Source organism: Myotis daubentonii, chromosome 12 (genome assembly GCF_963259705.1).
Source record: "Myotis daubentonii chromosome 12, mMyoDau2.1, whole genome shotgun sequence".
Lineage (NCBI taxonomy): Eukaryota > Metazoa > Chordata > Mammalia > Chiroptera > Vespertilionidae > Myotis > Myotis daubentonii.
The window spans coordinates 56,534,576-56,558,874 of NC_081851.1; the positions used below are offsets into that span (position 1 = coordinate 56,534,576).

The window sequence follows — 24,299 nt, forward strand, 5'->3', positions numbered from 1 at the left end:
TCCTCTCTGTCTCTTTCTGGCTCTGTATCTCCTTCCCTCAGATTGCCTCGGGAAAAGGAAAGAAATGTTTTTTAAAGAGAAGTTTAATGAAACCAAACACTTCTATTTCCAACTATTGACATTGGATTTGTGCTTCTCCAGCCCAGCCATTCGGGACAAGTCTTTAACGGCCTCTCTTTGCCCGACGGTCTAATGCAAACAGACCATAAAAAAATAAACTTTCCCCCCAAATATTATCTTAGGCCTCATTTTATCATGCTTCCTTGTGCCGTCTCTGTAAAAGGGAAGAAAAAGAATGTGAGTTTTAGTGTGTGCTGGGCTAGAGAGGGTCCCATCACCCATTCTCCCCAACATGGTTTCTTCCCAGAGCACACAGGGTCTATCCCTTTCCACTGAGGTCTCACTCGGCCCTTCTCATCAATTCTCCAGTTCTTGTGCATTCTCCTGTAAAACGGACTACTAACCCCTATCTATAAGCTGTAAGACCTGTGGCAAGCACAGGTATCTTTGGGAGTCAGAAAACGGGGCAGGTATAATACAAGAGGGGTGGTGGACTCTGATCTCACCAGAGAGAAAACCCCCCATTCAAAGGTAGTCTCATTCAACTTAAAAAGAAACAAAAAGGAACAAAAAACCCTAACAAGTGAAAACACTCTTCTTGGCCAAAACAAAACGTAATTGCAAGTTGGGTTTGGCCTCATGGCTACCTGTTTTCAGTTCCATAAGGATTATGACAGAATATTTGGGAGAAGTGGTTTAAAATCCACAAACCTCTAGGATGGGTGGTGCCCACAGTCTGTCTACTAAGGGGGAAGGAAATGAGGACCTTCCCTTCTTGAAGATGGGCTCTGGCGGAGTGGGGAGATGGAGAGAAGATCGTAGGGTGCACATGGCCTGGGGTGAACTCTTAGAGGTCAATGGCAGAGTGAGAGAAGGTGGGGCAGATGGAGGCCATCCTGGACTTGATGACAGTTTCGCCAATTTCAGACCTTAGCAACTTACCTCCATGTGACAAAGCTTTGAGCTCTGGGGGACAAAAATCAAGCATTTACCCCGATTCTCCTGTTTGAATTCTGACATGAGTAACCAAATAGTAGAAGAAGGGAAGTTCTGAACTGGAATTCTACATTCTGAAGCCCCAGGTACATTAATGGGTCTAGACTGAGTTTGGAATTGAACATCATTGGCTTTCATAATAAAAACGAAATACTTTGCAGACGAGTGTATACCTTTTGGTAAGCAAATGCATCATCACTTATGAAGTCATCTTGCCAAAAATAACCAAACCCAAATTCGATCAACCTAGAGATCAAACTAGCAATTTAGAGGAATTACAGGGTCAGAGGATCACCAAGGGGCTGCAAGCCACAACACCCACACCATGAGAAACTCTACAAATGACCCACTTTTTTCACCTTCAAATTTTACTTTATTTGGAAACTATAAAAATTTATTATTTTAATAAAGACTGGTACTGTAGCAGAGACATTAATATTATAATATACATTTAGAAATATTAAATATAAAATCAACACAACATTCTATAAAAACTCATATGTACACTTCACATAAATCCGAGGTCTGGGCATTCATGCCCATAATATTTGCCCTTGAAAGTGGGCGAACCTTTCTGGGAAACTCAGTCACAATGCGGGGTGAGGCAGCGCAAACCGGCCAGGGTTAGGTTTCTCCTTGTTGGTGATGATAACTGCCACAACGTATCACAGATATGGTAGATAATAAGGACATTCTTCCGCAAATGCGTTCAGAAGGGGAAAACAGCGGACAGAAAATCTGTACATTACAAGAGACTTAAGTGTGTCAGTAAAATGTTGAGGATGCATGTGTGTGGCTCATGCTGTAGAGCAAGGAAGGAGGTCATTCACATCCAAGACAGGTAAGTGGTAACTGATAGGAGGCATGGGGGGTCTGTGGTGAAACTGGACACGGGCAGGAGCCCCCGGGGGGGTTGGCTGAGTCTGGTTCTTGATTTGAGTGGAGGTTATAAGAGTGTTTACTTTTTAATTTATTAAAGTAGATACCTATTTTCTGTATTTGTGGGGGTGTGCTTTTTTTTACCATATGAAGACTTTTTGTTTGTTTTCAGCACATGTCCCTGATTCTTTGTCTCCCCCTCCCCCACCAGCTTGGAGCCCTTTTGACTATTAGCTGCCAATTTCTGGCTTCTGAATTCTGCCTTGTTCCCTATCCTCCTTTTCCTAGATTCTCTCTTAATTATGTATCACATCGATCAGAATGGGCTGTTGTGCTGCAGAAGCAAACAACCCTAAGACCTCTTTAGCCTCAAGGAAAGGTTTGCTTCTTGCTTGTGCTTCATGTGTGTGACATCTCAGCAGGGCCTCTGCTGATCTTGGTTGCTTGGGGATCCAAGGTAACAGGGCAGCCACCTTCTCAGATCCTCGGGGGCTGTGCCAGTCTGACTGGCAGTCCAGTGCTATGGCGGCATGGAGTGATCCATGTGCCTTCTCTCACAGTTCATTGGCCAGAAGTAAGCACTTGCAACCGCCCAACCACGAGGTGGGCAAAGTGCCGCACTACAAATGTGCTCAGAAACATTAGGTAAACAGTGTTCATAAAACAGCCTTGTTTTGCATGGTTCCAATATGCACAAGTTTCAATTACTGTAATTTAGTTAACTAATACCAGTCCCCAACAAAATGGTTCAGATTTCAGTCACCACAGTCTATGACTGTATTTGCATAAAGTACAAATTTCACTGTCTGCTCTTCAGACCACAGATGACTACATAACAAGGGAGGCGCATCCTGATGTGACCAATCGCATCACTTCTTCCTAAGTCTGTCCGTGATTGGTGTCCGTGTGTCTGTTACTCAGTTCATGCACAGGCAGCAACGTGTTGCCTCCTTGTCTCCATGTCAGTGATAAACCCAGTGACATTTCACAGACATGGATAATCTGTAGAGGGTTAGCTAGCAAAAATAAAACTATGACAAAGACACACAAAGATTGAATAATGCTGGAAGAGAAATTGGATGTGATTAGAAGATTTGAAGATGCAACAGTCAAGCAAAGACAGAACAAGACCTGGGGCTGCTAGAAATTGTGGTGCTAACCAAATGAGAAGTCCAATGAGCATAAAATAGAAGGCAAAGTCGCTTCATCCTTTAGATTAAATGACACTAGAGACAGAACGCCACTTCTGGTTGAAATGGAGTATTTTCTTCTACTTTGGATTGAAAATGGTAATATTTTAAAATCCTGATTGGTCTGGCTAGCGTTCAGGCCAAAGCATCAATGTTAGTTGCCTCAATGAAAAAAAATGGTGATTGAGGGAGACTGAAGGAGAACCTTTTCCTGTTGATGGAGGCTGGGGGAATCATGTTGGAATTCAGCATGAGTGACTGATGTTAACCTACTAGTGAAGCTTCTAGCCAGAGAAGGATGCTGCTGTGAAATTTACACCCAGGTTCCAAGGAAATGAAGAGTCCCAAAGGAAGTGACACGAGCGAAATATCTTCACCTTAGAGCAGCGGTTCTCAACCTGTGGGTCGCGACCCCTTTGGCGGTCGAACAACCCTTTCACAGGGGTCGCCTAAGACCATCCTGCATATCAGATATTTACATTACAATTCATAACAGTAGCAACATTACAGTTATGAAGTAGCAACAAAAATAATTTTATGGTTGGGTCACAACCTGAGGAACTGTATTTAAAGGGCCAGAAGGTCGAGAACCACTGCCTTAGAGGAATATGCATAGATAGTTCATGGCGTTGCAGGGGCAAAGAATAAAATATTGTGAGCTGGCCCAAACTTAGAAAGAAGTAGGACCATGCACCAAGGCCCAGAGAGATGCTTGCTCCACATCCTAAGTCACACAGTGAGAGGAAGGAGGCAAGACCTGTTCAGCTGCTCTGGATACATTTTTATAAAGAAAACGTTTCATTCTCAATGGTTCTAATGTTTTAAATTTCAGTGTAATAAGTAAATATTAGTTTTCCTAATTTTTCATTTCCCAATGCATTTATAACCAACGTAAGAGTTTAAATGATTTTTCTTAATTTATCTTTATTGTTGAAAGTATTACAGATATCCCCCCTTTTCTCCCTATGGACCCCTTCTAGTCCGCATCCACCCTCTGCCCCAGGTGAAAGTTTTAAATGTTTAAACATTTTTAAAGGTCACAGAATAATTGTAACTTTTCCCATTGATTAGCAAGATCACTTTGCAAGGTTTCAACTTGCTCAGTCATTTCCATGGTCCTACACCATCGTGCAAAGTGCAACTGCCTGTATCCATACCTGGTTTGTGTGGAGTTAGGTAACAAGTCCTCCACATCTGTTTGTGCCAACTCTGTTATGTGGAGTGTGAGGAAACTTCTGGAAAAGTAACTTGAACTACTAGGATCAGGTAGGCATAGAGAGTCCAGGTATACCTACACATCACTTTGATGGACTGTGTGTGACCCTGAGTGGGAAATATGCAACAAACTGCACCCACTTAGGGTCCATGCCAGCCTGCTGTGGTATACAGCAAAAAAAAAAAAAAAAAAAAAAAAAAATGTGTACTAGAGAAAGGGACTAGACCTATTAATCTATAACCATAACAGAGACTCAAACCCTGGCCAGGGCTGAGCATCCGGGGCCTCCCAGGCCATTCGGACCCTGTGGCAATGATGGAACACCCAGAGGTTATGTGATGCTTAGAGCAGCCGTGTCTGGGCGGGGCGGGGTGGGGGGGCTGTCAGCACCACGTGCGAGCCACGGCCTCAGAGGGTTGAGCAGTGGCAGAGCTACAGCAGTTTGATCTGTTGAGAGTGTGTGAGCTCCAGAGAGTCCTCAGATGTTCTGGGGAGGACTCAGGGAGGATGAGTGGAAAGAGCCCTACAAGGGGGCTGGAGGAATTCAGATAATGTGAACATTGTTGTAATGTACCCCGCAAATCACACAAGGACACCTCAAGAAGTTGAATTAAAGAGTCACATTTATTGCAAATCCGGGACTATGAGGGGGCATTTCGCTCTCCCAAATCTCATAGTGCCCACCCCAGCCCCAACACCAGATTCATATCGGCAAAGATCACAAAGGTATTGATTACATCCCAAGGTTTGGAATGAGGAACCTGGTTTGCAAAAAAGCAGTTCATGTTATCTAAATTATAGTTTTGGGTCTCTGGATCACTGAATTGACAGAAACACATTATCTAGAGCCCTCAGGTCTGGAATGAGGAACCTGGTTTGCAAAAATGCAGTTTACAGAAGCAGACTTAAGCATGTTACAGCCCTCTGACCTTGGGATAATTGCGCTGTCCTTCCCAGGTACAGAAGAATGTGCTTTCTAAGACCAGTATGACCACAACCAATGGGATATTCACATTACAGTCAATAGGGTATTTAATCAAATGGGTTGATTTATATAATTCAGAAAATCAAAATAACTTTTCTATTATTTTAGCAAGCAAATAAGTACAGAAACCAAACAGCAGGGTTAGAGTTAAACTACAGTTTCTACCTGAGATGATTGCTACCATACTTCAACGTGACCTCGACTTTCCACACTGGCAGTGAGGCCTGGGAAATGGGGTTAGTTACTAATAGGGTGGCTATATAATTTATTGCTCAAACTGGGAATATTTTAATGTAATAGGGATTGCTATTATTTTAAACCTTGTAAAAATTAAAAGCACAAGCAAATTGTCCCAGGCACACCACACCAAACACTCACCTTGGTTACAGATGAAATCTAGGTAATTGTAAATTAGAGATCATGTTGGAATGAAAAGAAATGAATTGGCGCTGAGTTTCAGGCTGGGTTCCCGGGGAGTGGACTTTGAGATGAGGTTAGTGCGCGGGATGTTTATTAGGGAGTGCTCCCGGGAGCCCCTGTGGAAGGAAGGAAGAAAGCAGGACTGGGAAAAGGGAAACTGAGACTGCAGAGCAGTGTCATTGAGACCTCAGCTGACTCCACGGAGCCGGGGCTGGGATGACTCAGAGTTACTGCGAGGATGAGAGGGACTGTCTCCTCCCCACACCACCAGTCCTCAGAGTGGCTGTCCCCAGGCACTCTCCAGCGGAGGGCAGATTTCTGGAGAGGCTGACAGCTGACAGCACTCCTGGCAGTCCCGAAGAGGGTGGCATATCACAGCATCCACTACCCGGAAGGGAGAGGGGAGTTTGAGTAAAAATATTATAAGGATACGTGCTTTTGAGTTCAATCATTAGTCGGGACCTGCCAAGGAAAGAACCTGTTGCATCTGCTTTGGGGAAAGTTGAGCCACAATGTAGTTAGCACACCAGTCGCTTATCTGCTCATGATATTTCCAGAAAGGGGAACTTATTCTCTCAAATTAATAAAATAGCACCCATCTTCTTGGTATTGCCCAGAAAACCCTTTCTCTAAGGTCAATTTCTACCCAACTTCATTTGGTAATGTTTGTACTTAAGACACTTACATAGGGCTTCCTACATTCCAGGCACAGTGTGATGCACTAGTGAAATATTAGCCCATTTAATTCTCATAACAAACCAGGCAATAGACAAGGACACAGAGACCCTGAGGTTAAGTAATCGAACTCAAGTGGTGGTGTAGGATTTGGACCCAAGTATCATGTCTCTAGAGGCTGTGCTTATAACCATTATGCTATGCTGGCTCTTCAATCCACCCTTTAATTTAGTAGATACTATATCACTGCAAAGAAATTTAACAAGTATTTATTGAGCTCCTATTGGTTGCCCATGTCTGATCTTTGAAAAAAATAAAAATCTCTCCTCTGGGGTGATGCAAAGAAGTAAAATAACAATAACAACAACAATAGCAAGAGCAGCAGCAGCAGCAACAGCAGCAGCAGCAATATTTGACTTACAGTGAGCTTCTACTACGTGCCAGGCGCTGTCCTAACAGCTTTCCATGCATCACGGCCTTTAACCATGGAGAAGATTTAGTGCCTGCTCAGAAGGAGATTCTGATTAATTGGGAAGTGAGACAGAAAACAGTTACATACTCACCTGTAAGACATGAGTGATTAGGAGGGGTCTTGATGTACCTACAGGACAGGCCATCACTTGGTGAATCAGCCAGAGAGAAACGGGCTGAGTTCAGATCTAGGGGACGTAAACCCTAGACCAGTGGTCAGCAAACTCATTAGTCAACAGAGCCAAATATCAACAGTACAACGATTGAAATTTCTTTTGAGAGCCAAATTTTTTAAACTTAAACTATATAGGTAGGTACATTGTTATTAACTTAATTAGGGTACCCCTAAGGCTTAGGAAGAGCCACACTCAAGGGGCCAAAGAGCCGCGTGTGGCTCGCAAACCGCAGTTTGCCGACCACAGCCCTAGACAGATGACAGGATGCCCTCTGCAGGTAATTTAAAAAATAAGCAAAACTATAAACAACAAAAAAAAGAGCAAAGAAATATAAGAAAAATGCATATTTTCCCATTATGATTTTTAAAGTACTTCTGAAAGAAATTTACCGGTAACAAACTTTTTCCAAACAATGCCTTTAGTTGCCCATGCTTTGCTGGTGCTGAATTTGGTCTGCAGTTTGGGTGATCTAGTTCTAGACAAAATCAGCAAGCTTCATGGATCTTGAAGGGTGGAAGGGAAGAGAAGAGGAAAGGATGGGCCTGAATGGAGGAACAATGAAGAGCAGAACACAGGCCTCGCTGGAGCACATGGTGTGTGCAGGGGAGCAACTAGGTTGGGCAGATAGCTTGGGGCCATATTTTAAAAACCTTGAGTTCCTGGTCAAGGGGTTTGTAATATATCCCGTAAGCAATGGGACTCTATGGGAGTTAGATGCAATTTTGTTGCTGTCATTGTCACTCAAAGGCCTTCTGCGCAGAACCCCGTGGCTGGGGTCCCTGGTGACCCTAGGGGCAGCTTGCCTAGGCTGTGGCTTTGACTCTCTGCAGTTGCAGTAAACACCCAGGGCCCCCTCATTGCCCAGCTGCCCTTCCAAAGGAGCCTGACCAGCTCTCGCTCTAGGTAGCTGCCCTGGGGTGGGGGCTGCCAGTAAGGGGCCCTAGGCTTCCCTCTGCCCCGCTCCCCGATCGTTCTCTGTTCTTGCAAAGAGCGGGCCATCAGGTATCAGTGCTCCAGCCATCTTGGTTTCATCTTTCCCTCCTTCTGCCAAACTGTTAAAACACTTTATTCTCAAGCACATCACAAACAAATCCAATCTTGCCACCGCTCTGACCTGAGCCTGCCACGAGGCAGAAGAATGGCAAGAATGTGCTGGGATGGTGCTGGTGCATTTGAAGAAAAGGCTTAGTGGGCCATCAGACCCAAACAGCAATGTCCAGCGGGATCATAGTGGCAGTGCGGGCAGTTTCAGCGGCTGTCTGAACTGCTGCCCTACTGAGAATTTCCAGATTATTGGTGGTTGCTTCCTTTTTCTGAAGAAAAAGTCAAACATTGCTTTCCTACCTTCCTTTTATGCATTCAGGTCAAAGCCCCTGGCTCTGCTCTTTTGTGGAATGAGAAACCCCGACCCGGCTGCATTCCAGATGGAAATGTTGGTGGAACTCTTGGCCGGGAGCTGGTAAGAGGAGCACGTGCTGGAGGGACTCTGGAAACGCAGAGGAGCCGGGCGCCGACCTCCTGCAGGTGTGTTTTTGTGCACATCTGCCCAGACTGCAAGTTTTCCTCCTCCCCAGCCCTGGTTTACACTCACTGGATTCACACTATCTTCTGTCCCTCAGGCCTGGGCTGGCCCTTCCCATGAAGCCTTCCACAGGCCCGCCAGGCCACAGGAGCCTGTCCCTGCTCACACAGCAGTCAGATTGGGTCCAGCATGACCCTGGATTCAGCTCATGCTCCTACTGCTTAGCTGGGTAGAGCCTGCTGAAGGCAAAGACTACGTTTTCTCAGCAAGGGGCTGGGTATAAAGCAGGGGTGGGCAAACTTTTTGACTTGAGGGCCACAATGGGTTCTTAAACTGGACCGGCGGGCCGGAACAAAAGCATGGATGGAGTGTTTGTGTGAACTAATATAAATTCAAAGTAAACAGCATTACATAAAAGGGTACGGTCTTTTTGTTTTTAGTTTTATTCATTTCAAACGGGCCGGATCCGGCCCGCGGGCCGTAGTTTGCCCACAGCTGGTATAAAGTGTAGATGAATGAAAGGTAATTGCACCAATTAAAAGAGGGATTGGCAAGGCCCTTCCCAAGGATGCTGATCTAGTACATATAACAAGGTGGAAAACTTTTGTTAACTGATTCTTCCCAGAGGAAGAAGGAAGGACTCGCTTTGATCTGTCTCAGGAGAAAAGCCAAGAAAGCGTGACTGGGAGGGACCAAGGCATCCAGTAGATAACGGCTACACTTTCTTTCTAAGGGGGTTGCAAGTTTGAATAGAGCCCAGCGAGCCAGGAAGACAGACGGGAGACTGTACCCCTCAACAGGCAAAGCAGGTATGGCCTCTAAGCACATGTGCCCAAATGTGTTTGCAGGACACCACACCCTGAGCCTGCCCTGGCACTCCCGGTTCTCCGTCTGGCCTGGTAGCTGTTCTACAAACATAGTATATTCTTAATTCCTCTTTTAAAAAATAAATGAAGGAATGCACAAAGAGAGTGGAAATGAACTGGTTTAGCTTTTGCTCCCAGATGGACAGTGACGGTAAGGCACTGCTCACATTGGGCAATGCTGCTCCAGAGTGTCTGTTCTCTAGCTGGCTAACCACAGTGGGCGCCATGGCCAGCATCCATCCGGAGTTTGGAACTAGAAATAAATCCCCAATGTGAATATGGCATCTACATTTGCTATGTGCCCAGTCCTGAGTTAGGAACTACAGGAAAAAAAGGGGCAAAGACAGGTCCAGCAGTAAGGACTCATGCTGTGGGATTTCAACCCCAAACCCTGTCCAAGCCCCACTGAGGGCTGGGCTCATGCCTAACTGAGTTCTCTGTGCACAGCCACTGGGGTGACACAACTCACATGGACGGCCCTTGTTTTCAGCAAAAACAAGTCATTAAGATTAAGCTAGCAAATCTTCAGGGAAGACAGCCCAGTCCTAACCTCCGTCATAACATTTTTCTTTGGCGATGAAGCATTGCCGGGGTTGTTGAAAGCTCACTCAGTGGTGCTAAAGTTCAAGCACTCAGGCCTTCCCCCGTCCAGGGTGAGGAGTTTGGGGGCCTTGTGGGGATGCAGGCCCGTTATCCCAGAGGCACAGCTGCACCATCAAAATCTATGCTCCCTGCATTGTCTTGCAAAAGGAGTTGTTTTAGAATAAATACTATGCATAAAGCTATAGATTCTGGAATCAGACTGCCCAAAGTTCATCTCCAGGCTCTGCCCTCTGCTAGCTGTGTGTGACTGGGTACAAACCTCAGTTTTCTAGCTCTTAAAAAAGTGATGTTTTATTTCCTGCTTAATTGGGAGGGAATCCAATTTATCCTCTTTTTCTTTTACAGATTGTATTTTTGATATTATATCTAAGATAACTTTCCTAAGGTCATGAAAACTTTCTGCTATGTTTCTTTCTAGACATTGTATAATCTAAGTTTCTATATTTAGGTCCATGATCCGTTTTAGTTTTAAGTATGCTATAGGATATGGAGGGTAAAGAGAGCTTCTTCTGTTTTCCTTTTCTTTCTTCTCTTTTTCACATATGGATATGTAATTGCTCCAGTACCATTTATTGCAGAAGGGGGTGGGGGAAGGTGGAAGAGGGTATAGGGAGATAAGTGGTGATGGAAGGAGACTTGACCTGTGGTATGAACACACAATACAATGTACAGATGATGTATTATAGAATTGTACACCTGAAACCTATATAATTTTATTAACCAATGGCATCTCAATAAATTCAATAAAAATACTATAGTCCCCAAAGAAGTTGTTAACCTTAGCATTTAACCACAATTTCCAAATATACAAAATAAAACCAACAAAAATGCAAAGAGAAACTGGTAAAGATGCATGAAAAGTAAGATTAGATATATAAAATTAAGTAACAATATAATAATAGCATAATTATCAACTATAATTTTATAATAATTAAAGGTTTTTAAAACAATAAAAAATTAGAATAGCCCTGGCTGGGTGGCTCAGTTGGTTGGAGTGTCATCCAACTGAGGTGGCAGGTTCAATTCCTCAGTAGAGCACCTACCTAGATTGCAGGTTCGATCTCCGGGTGGGGGGGTCTGGGAGGCAACTGATAGATGTTTTTCACTCATAAGTTGGGAAGTGCCACCTCTAATTTTAAAAAAGACAATTTTTTTCTCCCTTTAATTGCCCTTGCACTTTTGTAAAAAAAATCATCAACAATACATTTTTGGGTCTATTTTTGAATCCTCCATTCCGTTCCATTGATCTATATTTCTCCTTTGACCAATTCTACACTCTCTTGGTTTTAGTAGCTTCACGGTAAGCCTTGCAATCTAGTAGTAGAAGACTACTGTTTTTGTTCTTCATTAAAAAATCTTGGCAATCCTAGGTAGGTTCAATTTCTATATAAATTTTATAATTGGCTTGTTAATTGCTACCAAAAAATAAGCCTACTGGAATTTTGCATTGACTCTCTAAATAAAGTTGGAGAGAATTGATACCTTTACTGTGTAGATTCTTCTAATTCAAGAAAATAGTATATTTCTCCATATATTTATTTCTTCAATTTTTCTCAGCAATATTCCGTGGTTTTCTGTGTATAGATAGGTCTTTTATATCCTTTATTAAGTCTATTCCTAAGTATTTCTTGTCACTCTTGGAAGTTAACTTTTTTTTTTCTGTTTTCTAATTCTTTGCTGCAAGACAATAAAATTAATTTTTGTATATTAACTTTGTAACATGTGAACTTGCTAAATTAACTTATTAGTTCCAATAATAGTTTTGTAGATTCTTTGGAACTTTCTACATAAGAAATCATGTCACCTGGAAATAGATACAGTTTTAGTTCTTGCTTTCTGATATTTAACACTTTTACTTATTTCTTTATTTTTGCCTATTGCAAGACCACCAGTCTAGGACCACCAGTATAACCTTGAATAGAAGTGGTAAAAGTGGACCTTGCCTTTCCCCCAAACTAACTGGGAAAACGTTTAAGATTTTATCAGTAAGACTACCTTTTATCAAATCAAAGAAGTTCCTTTCTGTGCCTATATTGTAAGAGTTTTTATCATAAATGAATGCTAAAGTTTGTCAACTGCTTTCTGTGCATCTATCAAAATGATCATATGATTTTTCTCCTCTATTCTGTAATATGGTGAATTACATTGATTGATTTTTGAATAAGAAATCAATGGTGCATTCCTGAGATAAACCCTTGGTCATGATGTATTATTCTTTTTTACATGTTGTTGGGTTTAACCTGCTAATATTTTGTTAAGATTTTTTACATCTGTGTTCATGAGGGATATTGGCCTCTCTTTACATATGTTTGTCAAGTTTTGATAGTAGAGTTTTGGTGGTACAAGTTGGGAAGTGGAGCCCATCCTCTGTTTTTTGAAAGAGTTTGTGTACATTTGGTGTTAATTCTTCTTTGCATGTTTGATAGAATTTACCAGCAAAGTTACCTAAGCCTATAATCCAGGCTTTCTCTTCCATCTTGGGTAAATATCAGTGACTTATGTTTTAAAGCATTTTTACATTTCATATATTTTGTAGAAATTATTGGCATAAAGTTCTTCACAATATTCTTATACTCTCTTTTTATTATTTTACTGCCTGTAAAATCGTAGTGATAATCCCCTTTTTATTCCTGATACTGGTAATTCATGATCTCTATATTTCTCAAGCAGCTAACTAACTAAATGTGTGTGTGTGTGTGCATGTGTGTGTGTTTGTTTTTCACAAAGAAACAACTTTTGGATTTACCAATTTTCTTTATTGTTTATTACATGAATTTCTGCTCTCATATTTATTATGTTGTTTGTTTTACTTTGATTTACTTTGAGTTTGAGGTGAACTCTTAAGTCACTGGTTTTAGACCTTTGTTTTTTCTAATATAAGCATTTAAATCCATAGAATTCCCTCTAAACACTGCTTTGGCTGCATCCCACAAATTCTATTGTATTTTTATTAGAAATAGTTATTTTCTAGTTTCTCTGTAATTTCTTCTTCAGTCCTGGATTATTTAGAAGTGTGTGATTAATTTCCTAATATTTGTGTGTTTCCTAGGTATCTTTTTTTTTATTGATTCCTAATTTATTTATATTGTTATTAGAGGATACATATTACTATTATTTCCATCCTTTTTATTTTATTAGGACTTGTGTTATAGCCCAGGATATGGTCTCTGTTGGTGAATGTGTGCAGTTGAAAAGAATGTGTCCTTCAGTTGTTGGGAGTTGTGTTCTGTAAATAGAAGGGATTGTTAAAGTTACTCAGAAACTCTATGTCTTTATGAATTTTTTGTCTGATGGTTCCATCAATTGCAGAGAAGGTTGTTAAAATATCCCACTACACATGGTAATTTTCTATTTCATTCTGTCAGTGTTTACATCATGCATCTTGAACCTCTAGTCTTAGTCACATACACATTTACAATTATTATGTCTTCCTTATTAATTGATCTTCATATTTAAAGTTCATCTCTTTTTAAAAAATTTGTTAACTTTATTGAGGAATAACTGACTAATATAATTGTACATATGTAAAGCATACAATGTAATTATTTGACATACGTGTACATTGGAGGATGATTTCTAAGATCAAGAATATTAACACATCCATTACCTCATATAGTTAACACAGTTGTGCATATGTGTATTGAGAATGTATAAAATCTACTCTCAGTAACTTTCAAGTATACAATTCTGTATTATTAACTATAATCACCATGCTGTACTTTGGATCCTCAAAACTTATTCTTCTTATAACTGAAAATCTGTACCCTTCGATCTACATCATCCCAGTGCCACCTTCCCCCGGCCCCGTCTTCCTCCAACCATTCTATTCTCTGTTTCTATAAAATTGGCTTTTTTATTTTTAGATTCCACATATAAATTATACCACACAGTATTTGTCTTTCTCTACCTGGCTATTTTACTGAGCATGATGCCCTTCAGATTCATCCATGTTGTAGCAAATGACAGAATTTACCTTTTTTTGGCTGAATAATATTAATATTACATTGCATATTTATGCCACATTGCCTTTATCCACTCATCTGCTGAAGGACACTTAGGTTGTTCACATATCTTAGCTATTTTGGATGATGCTGCATTGAACATGTGTGAACAAGTTCATCTCTTGTAGTCAGCATACATTGGATCTTGACTTAAAAAAAGTTATTCTGGAAAACTCTGCCTTTAAATTGGGGTATTTAATTCATGTGAGTATTGATATGATTGTATCTTGGTCCACCATTTCATTATTTCTTTTCTGTTGTTCACTCCATTCTGTTATTTATTCTTCTGTTTTCCCCTTCCTGCCCTCTGTTTGATTGATTGAATATATTTTATAATTTTAGATTTCTAGCTATACCTAACTTTGCATTATTTCTTTAACTATTGATCTAAGGATCACAAAAAAACATCCTTCTATTTTCAGTGTACTTAGAGTTAATATTGTACTTTTTGCAGAAAATGTAGAAACCTTGAAACAGCATAAGTCCATTTACTACCCCCACTACCACTACCACCATAAGTCCATAGTCATTCAAATAATTGTTCCCTTATATGTTATTTTTCTTTGCCTGCTTTTAAGATTTTCTTTTTTATCTTCAGTTTTCATTAGTTGAATTAGGATATATCTTGATGTAATGTTACTCATAATTATCTTATTTGGAGTTCCCTATGTTGTGGATGTGTAATTTATGTCTTCAACAAATTTGAGGATTTTTTTAAGCCAGTTTTTTCTCAAATATATTTTTTGCCCCATTATCTCTCTACTCTCTTTCTGGTACTTCAATTGACTGCATACTGAACTTTACATATTGTTCCACATGTTCCTGAATTTATTCAGGTTTTTTGCATCTTTTTTCTTTCGTGCCTTTAGGTTGGATCATTTCTTTCTATCTATCTTCCAGGTCACTCATTCTCTTATTCATTAGGAGACTGGCTTCCTAACCATGCCTGTTTACTATTGAAACCAGAGGCCTCAGCTCAGATTTAAAGTACAATAAAAGTCCACAATCCTAAGATCTATTAATATTAACCTTGTAATTCCATGATTGCATACGCGATGTAGTTCAAAACCTGCCCTCTGTTTTGACAACTTCCTTAAAACAAAACAAACAAAAAAAAAAAGCTTAAGAATTTGTGATGAGGTCATAACTGGAACTAGGATTTAGGAATCTGGTTGGGAGATAGACACCAAGCAGAGAGTTTACAGCACGGTGTGACCAGGTACCCGTGGCTGCCTGTGCCTTGGTACGTCAGGAACGACCTTCAGAGCATTGGTATTTAATTAGGCATATTAATTATCAGGAAGAGTCAGGCTTTGTCAAAAAGCTAAAAGAACATTATAGTCAGAAGGTTCTGGAAAAGGCCTGTTATGGTTTAGGAGGAGGGGGAAGAGGAACCGGAGTACAGTGCCCCAAGGAGGACCAGAAGACTAGTCTGTGTCAGGCTGCCTGAAGGTCAGGCTGCCTGAAGGTCAGGCTGAAGAGTAGCATGTTCTTGCTGCATCTATACAGGTACTGCTGGGGAGGAGGGACTCCTCCTTTATCCTAGAAAGACCAAAGCAAGCTCTCTCCTCTCTGGGAGCTCTCAGACTGGTTGAGAAGCCAAATCAAGCTCCACCAAACAAGGAGAGGTAAAACAACCATGTCCATCATTCCAGTTCAGCCACCATCTTTTCTCATTTGGACTCTTAACAGCCCTCCCCACCCCCCCCCCACCCCACTACCCCCCCACCCCACCACCCCCCCTACCCCCCCACCCCCACACCCCCCCCCCACCAGGTCTCCCATTGTTACATTTGCTCATTTCCAGTTCATTGTCACACTTTCAGTCTTTTGAAAACACAAATTAGAATGTGCTGATCCATTGCTTAAAACCACTCAACGGCTTCCCACTGTACTTGTAGTGTTCTGGGTCCACACCACTTCCTATGGCCTCTATCACAATGGCCTCTGGCTGGTCCCAGCCAGGCCAAGCTCTCGTGGGTATTGGGGCTTCGTGCTGTCTGTTGCCCCAGTCACTATTGCCACTTTCCTCCCAGCTCTTCATGTGGCTGTTTCCCTCTTAGCTTTTAGTTCTAGCGCAGCTCTCAGCTCCTCAGAAAGACCTTCCCCACCTCAAGTATCTCCCCTGTTAAAACCTGTCACAATGCCCACATTACCCATTTAAAGCATTAAGAACAATTGGTAGACTTTTGACTGACTTGTTTACCTGATTCATATCTACCTTTCCCACAGGATATAAACCACAATGGCCAGGATCTTGGCTGTCTTGTTCTTCATGAAATCCCCAGCAACTACTATAGTGCCCAGCCTATGGTAAGTACTCAAAAAATGTGTGTGGATACATGGCTATAAGTAGATGCTAAAGGTTGTGTTATCTACTCTGTGTCACAGAAGGGGAGATGAGTGGGGGTGACGTGCCAGAGAAGGGGGCAGAAAGGCCTGTTTGAAGGGGCAGCCCCTGAGGAGAAGGAGAAGCCTGGCCTGAGGAAATGGTGCGGGTAAGGTGTCCCGCTCTCCTGTCCTCTGGGCCCACTCCGCATGCACACTGCAGGGCCGGGACGCCCATGCTCCCCAGAAGGCCACTTTGGACGCAAGCTCATTTCACTTTCCCCCATTCTTCCTTCTGAGCCACAGGCTGGTTGTGAGGAGCTTGCTTGATCCATCAGCTTTACCAACCCAATAGGAGAGGGAGCCTGTTCTGCTTCTGGGAGTTACTTCTTACTTCCGAAGACAGCGAGAATAAGAGAAAAGAAACTCTTGAATAATCTGAGTTGCTTTATTTAAAAAAAACCATTGCTGTTTCTAAAGCTGGGATACCTATTTGGAACTATCCTGCCTGAGCCCAGGCTGAGAGGCATCATGTGATTAGAAAATGCGCACTGGATAGGAGTGGGAAGCCTGCGGAAGTGCCTTCATCTATCGCAAGCACTGGCCAGGACAGTCACAGCAGAAGCAAGTGGTGTTAGCGGGTGCTTTTATTGAGTGAGAGGTGACGCTCAGAAGTCTCCAGCTCATGTCCCAAGTGGAAATTCTTCCCGGGACAATGCACCAGACATCCAGGCCTCTCTTCCCAGCCACCCACCCTTGCCCCTTGTTGTTTCTTATACAGTCAAGGAGACAGAGCATCTTGCCTTGGCTGGGTCAGCGGGGCCATCACCTTCTTGACCCCGCAGAGAATGTTTGTAGTGTCTCGCTATTTTCTCCGCTGGGTGCACTTGTGATAACAGGATGGAGGCCCACTCTGCTCTGGGGCTTCCTTGGTTAGAATATTAAAATAGGATACAAACACCCACCCCCCCGCCCCCACCTCCAGCTCCCTTCCCCTGTTCCTTCTGCCCTCTGTCCTCCTCCCCAGTCAAGTGTTTATCTAAAATCTATTGGTAAAGGGTTTGCTGCCTGGAGTGGTGAGTTTCTCTAGTTCAGAATGTTTTTCCTGCTGAAGGCTCCCAGGGTCTTTGGCCTGGAGGGCACGTGTCAAGAGCAGAGCAGAGCATCTGGTCCGAGACAGAGGCGCCCTCCAGGCCAGGGGACGGTGCAATCTCCAAGTCGCCTGGACAGCATGGCTCCCGGGTGCTTCCCTGGCAGGTCTCAGCAGTTTGGGCAATGCTGTGTGCGCCCCAGAGAGCACTGGAGTGGCCCTGCAGGAGGCCACAGGCGGCCCGTGTAAAACAGGCTGGACGCCCTTCACAGGTCTCATCCTGGGGAAGAATGACACAGGCCAAATCATCACCATGTCAGTGTCGCAAGGGTCTGCTACTGTGCATAGGCTTAGTTATGAGAGCTACAATAGGATTTTCAGTAGACAGCTCCCTCCGTGCCGACCTCCCTCACTCCACCAGACAAATGATGCCTCCCTGAAATGTGAGAGATTCACAGTCTCACTAGGGAAATTTTGAAAAAATGATCTCCCCTTTCCAGATTCCTCCTCTGAGTGGACTGCGTGAGGAGATGTCTGTAAGACATTGTGGATAGATATCTCAGGCGGGAGGAGGGGGGGGGAAGCACTTTAAATTGACAAATCAGTCCAAACCATTAAGGTTATAACTTTTTTCCCCTTTGCAGCAGAATAGTAAAACAGACGCGTTATTGGCAGCTCATTAGCGCGAAGGAGAGGCCAGCTCCAGGTCTCCAGCATGACTTCAGTATTTCACCAGAGAGCCCCACGCTGCCGGCTCTCCAGCCGCATGGAAGACATGGGGATTGGGAAGAAGGCATAAATAAGACACAGATTGCAGACTTTTTGATGTGTTTAACACATTTTTGTGACTTCCTTTAATACCACAGACCTTGTGGTTCTTCCCCCATTAGGAGAACAAAAGACACGCCTGAGATGGGGTTGGGGGAGGGTGATCCATTCAATAAAAAGTTCTGTTTGCCTAATTAGCATTTTTAATTCAACCGCTGAAAAAAGGGGAGGCAAAACACGGGAAGAGAGGAGTGAATACCGCAGCTGAGTAACTTCAGATATAAAAAGTCCCTTCATTAAATCAGTTGTTTTTAAATTCATAATTGAACTTAAATAAGGAGCGACCTATAGGCAGCTGTTTCTAATATCGAGTCCCCACCGCACATGAAAGACGCATTTATTCCTGCAGCCGCCTCCCTACCCTTGGGTGTTATCAGCTGAACATGTTTTGAACCTACCTAATGCATTTGAGGTAGCTTGGGTTTATTTTTCTTTCAATAAAATAAATGGTTTTGTAATTAAATTTCTGCACTGCCTGTGCTTAATGGTTACATTGACAAGTGCTAATGTATGGCAAGAGAATGAGTTTGAAATGAAACATGCTGTTTTCGAATCTGCAAGCAATTTTGCAGTGGGGCAATCAAACCCCCTCATGCCAGCGAAACCTTTTCATTAATCTGCTCGCTGCACCCCTGCCCACTCGGCCGGCCAGGAGGACACTTCCAGCTCCCTCTTTGCCCACCCCCCACCCTTGCCTTTTCCACATACACACACACACACACACACACACACACACACACACACACACACAAATATCATGAAGCAAGCCGTTGTTTAAAACCATTTTGTGGTCTCTGGCAGGCGGGCCGGTGGAAATTCGCTGACTTTACACGGTGAAATGTTGCAGCTGCTCCTCCGAAGGGACTGGCTGCCTCAATGTTTCAATCCCTGGCAGCCAGTCAACAAGAAAATCTGTCCCTCTGTTTTCCCTTTTTTTGTTTTTTTTGTTACTTTTCCCCCCTTAGCTAAATTTATTTTTGAATAAATCTTCTCATAGAAAATAGAGAACGGCTATTACATATCTAGACTCGTTCTGCACAAACCACTTCAAGCCACGGCAAAGGCGGCCGCCGTCCAGTCTTGTGCTTGTAGCGGGTTCATGAATGGAAACCTGGACAGCAGGCAGTGGCCTTGACTGGTCCACTTCTGCCTGCTGCCAGGGGAGGGGAGCCTGAAGCTCAGGCCAGCAACAGGTATGGGCAGTGGGCTCAGGACCTCGGGTCCTGACCCTTCCCGGAAGGCCTGTGCTTCCTCTGACCACTAGAGGGATGGCTTCCCAGCTGTGGCTGCGCTGGAGCCTCTGAGGCCCCTCATCAAAGGCCAAGAAAGTTGTACAAGGTCTACACGCTGTCAGGGACACAGGGAAATGGAGCGCAGTGGGTCTCTGGCTCAGGGGCTGCCACAAGGTGTGCGACTCAGCGTTTTCCCTCCAGGCTGGAGGAGAGGAGCCAGGGGCTGCCCACATGAATGCTGACTCACCCGTCAGGGCAGCCCAGAATTACAAGCTGTCCTACCCCAGCTCTACTTTCTCTTGCTGTGTGCTAGGACAGTGTTTAGGACAGTGATGGCGAACCTTTTGAGCTCGGCGTGTCAGCATTTTGAAAAACCCTAACTTAACTCTGGTGCCGTGTCACATATAGAAATTTTTTGATATTTGCAACCATAGTAAAACAAAGACTTATATTTTTGATATTTTATTTTATATATTTAAATGCCATTTAACAAAGAAAAATCAACCAAAAAAATGAGTTTGCGTGTCACCTCTGACACGCGTGTCATAGGTTCGCCATCACTGGTTTAGGGGAAGGCTTCTGGTCCCAACCTCCCTGAATTTACTGCAGTGGGAGACAGAGGAGAAGGTGCTTGCAGGTTTTTAGGAGAATGAACAAAGTTCTCAACATCTCAGAACTCCCCTGCCTGTTTCGTAAGGTCTGCATTGCCTTTAATAGGGGACAGAACCTTTCATTTGATAGGAGGCAGAAGTTCTTGGAAAGGAGACATAGGGACTTCAGTCTCCACTTGGGCGAGGCAAAGCCCACCATGAGAGGGTGAAAGAAAAGCACTGGTTAACTAGTATGAATCGTAGAAGGGGGAGGAGAACTCTAGGAAGCAGAGAGGCAAAGAAGTGAGGGACTGGTGTCAGAGCTCACAGACTCCTTCACAGTGGCCCTATGAAGAAGTAGAAAGTTCCTTGATTAAAGGACTGCTAGTAAATTTGTGGAAGAGGTAGAGATCTCACCTTATCCAGGGTAAAGGGCAGAGGAGGCCCCAGTCCCAGAGGAAGAATGGTAAGGTAGTGAGGAAGTGAGGCTACTCACATGAGCTTTGGATGAATCTGAGCCAGGATCCTGATGAAGCTAAGATATAAATATTGTGAGAGCTCTGTCATCTACCACTAAAGGGATTATGCTCATTACTCCCATACGACAGTGGAACACATTAGTCATTCATTCACTCATGAATTTAGCAAATAAGCTCTCACCATGTGCAAACCATGTTGCTACATCTTTCAGGGCACAGGTGTAACAAAGACATGGTCTGTCCTCTCAGAGATGGAGTAAGTGCTGTCATGGAGATACAAACAAAATGCTGCATGACTTCAGGGGAAGAGGCAGTGAGCTGTGCCAGGAGGATTAAGAGAAAGCTTCTTGGAGGAGATGAGCCTTAAGAGATGAGCAGGATCAGGAGAGGAGCATGATGTTCTAAGGTGAGGAACCAGCACAAGCATGAAAGGAAATAGCATAACATGGAGGTCTGAGAGTACAAGTTGTATCTGGAGAAAGATGCATGGTTCCAAATGAACGAAGGAAAAGGTAAGAGCCTGGTGTGTGTGTGTGTGTGTGTGTGTGTGTGTGTGTGTGTGTGTGTGTGTTGGTGGGGGTGGAAAGGGTGATGGGAAATGGAACTGAAGTTAAGATGGGCCATATTGAGAGCCATGATCAGCAAGCAATAGCAGCCAGGCTTTATTTTGCAAACCACAGCCACCCCTTAAAGGTGTTGGAGCCTCGAGAATTGGAGTGAGTAAATGAGGAAGTGGTAATGTAACCCCATCTGTGTATTTGTAATAGACCCCGTGAGCCATTAAAAAAAAAAAAAAGGAAACAAAGGAGGGATGACAATGGAGCCAGGCAGACCAGAGGCTATTTCAATGGCCCAGCTCAGAGAGGAGGAGGGCTGGCAGGCACAGGCAGTGTTTCTGGAGAAGGGTGGATGCTGGAGACCCTGCAGAGGCTGGGGCCAGCCAATCAGATGTGGTAGGAGGAAGGGAAGCACCAGTGAGTGGTTTGCTATCTTCAGGGTGCCTGGGAAGATGCTCATGACCATGATAGAGACAAAGAACTCTAAGAGAGAAGTGGCTGGGGGTGGAGAAAAAGGAAAACACCAGTTCTAATTGATACGTGGATTGGAATTCCTGGTGGTGACTTTCATGAGACAATATCCAGAAGGGAGAAATAGACCAAAATAAGAGAAAAACAGAACTCTGAAAAGCATCCACAAGGAGACGTGTTAATGCGACAGATGAGTGGGAACAGCAGGGGAAGTGGGAGATGAGCCAGGAAGAAGAGGGAGGCAGGTTTCGAGAAGAAGAGCTGGAACACATTTGTGATGCTTCAAGGAGGCCCAGAAGGGGAGATGGTGGTTGGGGTCAGCCATAAAGGGGACACCGGTTATCCCTGGGAGGACAGTCTAAGTAACTGGGAGGTTGAGTGGGAAGTGAAAAGAAGAGGCAGCAAGAGTGGATTTAAAGAAGTTTTGCAGGGATGGGTGAAAGGAACGTTTTCTTAGATGGCGGGCCCTTGACTATTTAATGAGGAATCGAAAAGGAGGGAGAGATTGAAAGGGTACTAGAAAGGGGACTCTCTAGTGGACTGTGACCATGGGAGAGGCAGATGGGGGGGGGGAGGGATTGACCTTGGAAAGCAGCAGGAAGAAGGGGTGATGGGCCAGATAAAGGCAAGGGCAGGGATGAAAGTGCTGGCAGCCTCTGAGGGAAGGAACCATGAGATCATATGCTGAGAGTAGGGTGGGGTGGAGATGATGGTAAGAATGGGGTGGCTTGGACATTTGAAGTGGGCAGAAGGGATAGACAGACAAGCAGGAGTGCGTAACAGGCCCTTGAGCAACAATGAGAACTAGAGAGGGAAACCTGGCTGTGCAGCAGCCCGGCGCACGGCCGGGACGTACTCCACCGTTCTTGGCAGTCAGGAGGCAGGTGCAGAGAGAACACGTGGTGGGAACACCCTGGCTGGAGGTGGACTCAGCTGCCAGGAGCCAGGAGCCAGGGCTTTAGGGGCCAACCAGCGAGAATTTTGCAGCAGGAAACCTTTCAGTTGACATGTGAGAGCTTCACCTCTGGGACCGGGACCGCCTTGTCTGGGACTGAAATTCTGAATCCAAATTTGACATATTTTGATCTTTTTTTTTGATATATATATATTTTTTATTAAAGTATAGTTGGCATACAATATTATACTGTTTCTGGTATACAACATAGGGATTTGACATTGATATACCTTATGTTGCAATCCCCGTGGTAAGTCTAGTAACTGTCATCATACAAAGTTATTAGGTATTATGGACTATACTCCCTGTGCTGTACACTACATCCCTGTAGCTTATTTGTTTTATAACTGGAAGTTTGTACCTTTTATTCCCCTTCACCTTTTATCCCCTCACCACCTTCCCCTCTGGCAACCATCAGTTTGTTCTCTTATCTATGAGTCTATTTCTATTATAAATAAAAAAATATACACCACTGCCAGCGAGAATTGCAAAGGAGAGATTTAGAAGACTGACTCTCAGTGCATCTTCTCCTCCTGCTTGGCTTGCCTGTGCTGTGTGATCCAGGCAGATCACTTAAACTTCTTACACTGTTCCTCCCATCCACCTGCCTCTGGGACACATTCTGTTGATTTACTAGCTTCCTGGGAAAAAAGGGTGATATGTAAATATGGGTATCCTCGCTAAGAAGGAGGTGTGTGTCTACAAAACTCTGTAGTTCTTGCCCTCTGGTTGCAGCAGTAAAACAAAACAAAAACAAACAAACAAGCCAAACCAGTTTAGCTGTAACCTCATTCGTCTTTTGACTTGTTCTTGATGTTCATTGAGGTTCTCAAAGCTAAACAGACACTGAACAAATTCTACCCAGTTCAGTTTTAGAAAGTAAACCCTGCCAGTGCTTGGTCAGGTCTTCACCCTCTACACCGATGGAAGATCCTAGAGTCTGTTACAAGCGCCTCAAGTGCTGCCTCCTATGTCACAGGCAGCATCTTAGCCTCAAACAGAGTAAAGAAAGGGCCAGAAAAGTTGAGGCTCACTGTCCAGGGCCAGAGGAGAAGGCGAGATGCACCTTGGGTGCTATCAACTGTGACCCCACTCACTGAGAAGGAGCAGTGATCCCATGGGGTCTCTTCTTCTTGTTCCCCCTTCAGGCATCTCCAAGTCTTTCCCCAAAGCCCTAAGGAGACTTTTGAAGCCACTCTTTATCTCTGGTTAACTTTAAGCTCAGGCACTGTGCTGTTAGCAGGCCAGAGCGGGGTAAAAAAATCAGAGCCCAAGAAAAGCCTTTACAATGTCAGCACTTGAGTTCTGTCCAGCCTAGAATCTCAAGACTGCTGGGACACCAGGCAGTTTGGACAGGAGTGACAAGGAGCCTCCTCCACAGTCTTACAAGACAGAGCAAGCTCAGAGCACCAAGGGCACAGCCCATGATATGCCCCGATTCTTCTGTGAGCTCTTTTTTCCCCACCCGACAGCTGTCAGCCTGCTCTCTGTCTCTGAGTCTGTCTCTATTTTGCTTGTTTCATTAGATTCCACATATGAGTGAAATTACATGGTACTTGTCTTTCTCTGATTGGCTTATTTCACTTAGCATATGGCCCATCCATGCTGTCACAAAGGGTAAGATTTCCTTCTTTTTTTATGGCCAAGTACTAGTTCATTGTGTGAATGTACCACAGCTTTTTTATCCAGTTGTCTACTGATGGACACTT

At 43.7% G+C, this 24,299-nt stretch overlaps 1 long non-coding RNA gene across 1 annotated transcript in view; it reads right to left on the reverse strand.

Annotated features, from left to right (window-relative positions):
• Positions 1 to 200: 200 nt before the first annotated feature.
• The window catches only part of LOC132213828 (uncharacterized), a 59,362-nt gene continuing 35,263 nt past the window's right edge, over positions 201 to 24,299 (reverse strand). Inside the window, exon 3 of the long non-coding RNA XR_009448073.1 lies at positions 201 to 274. This is a non-coding gene — a long non-coding RNA (uncharacterized LOC132213828). The remainder of the gene's footprint in view (positions 275 to 24,299) is intronic.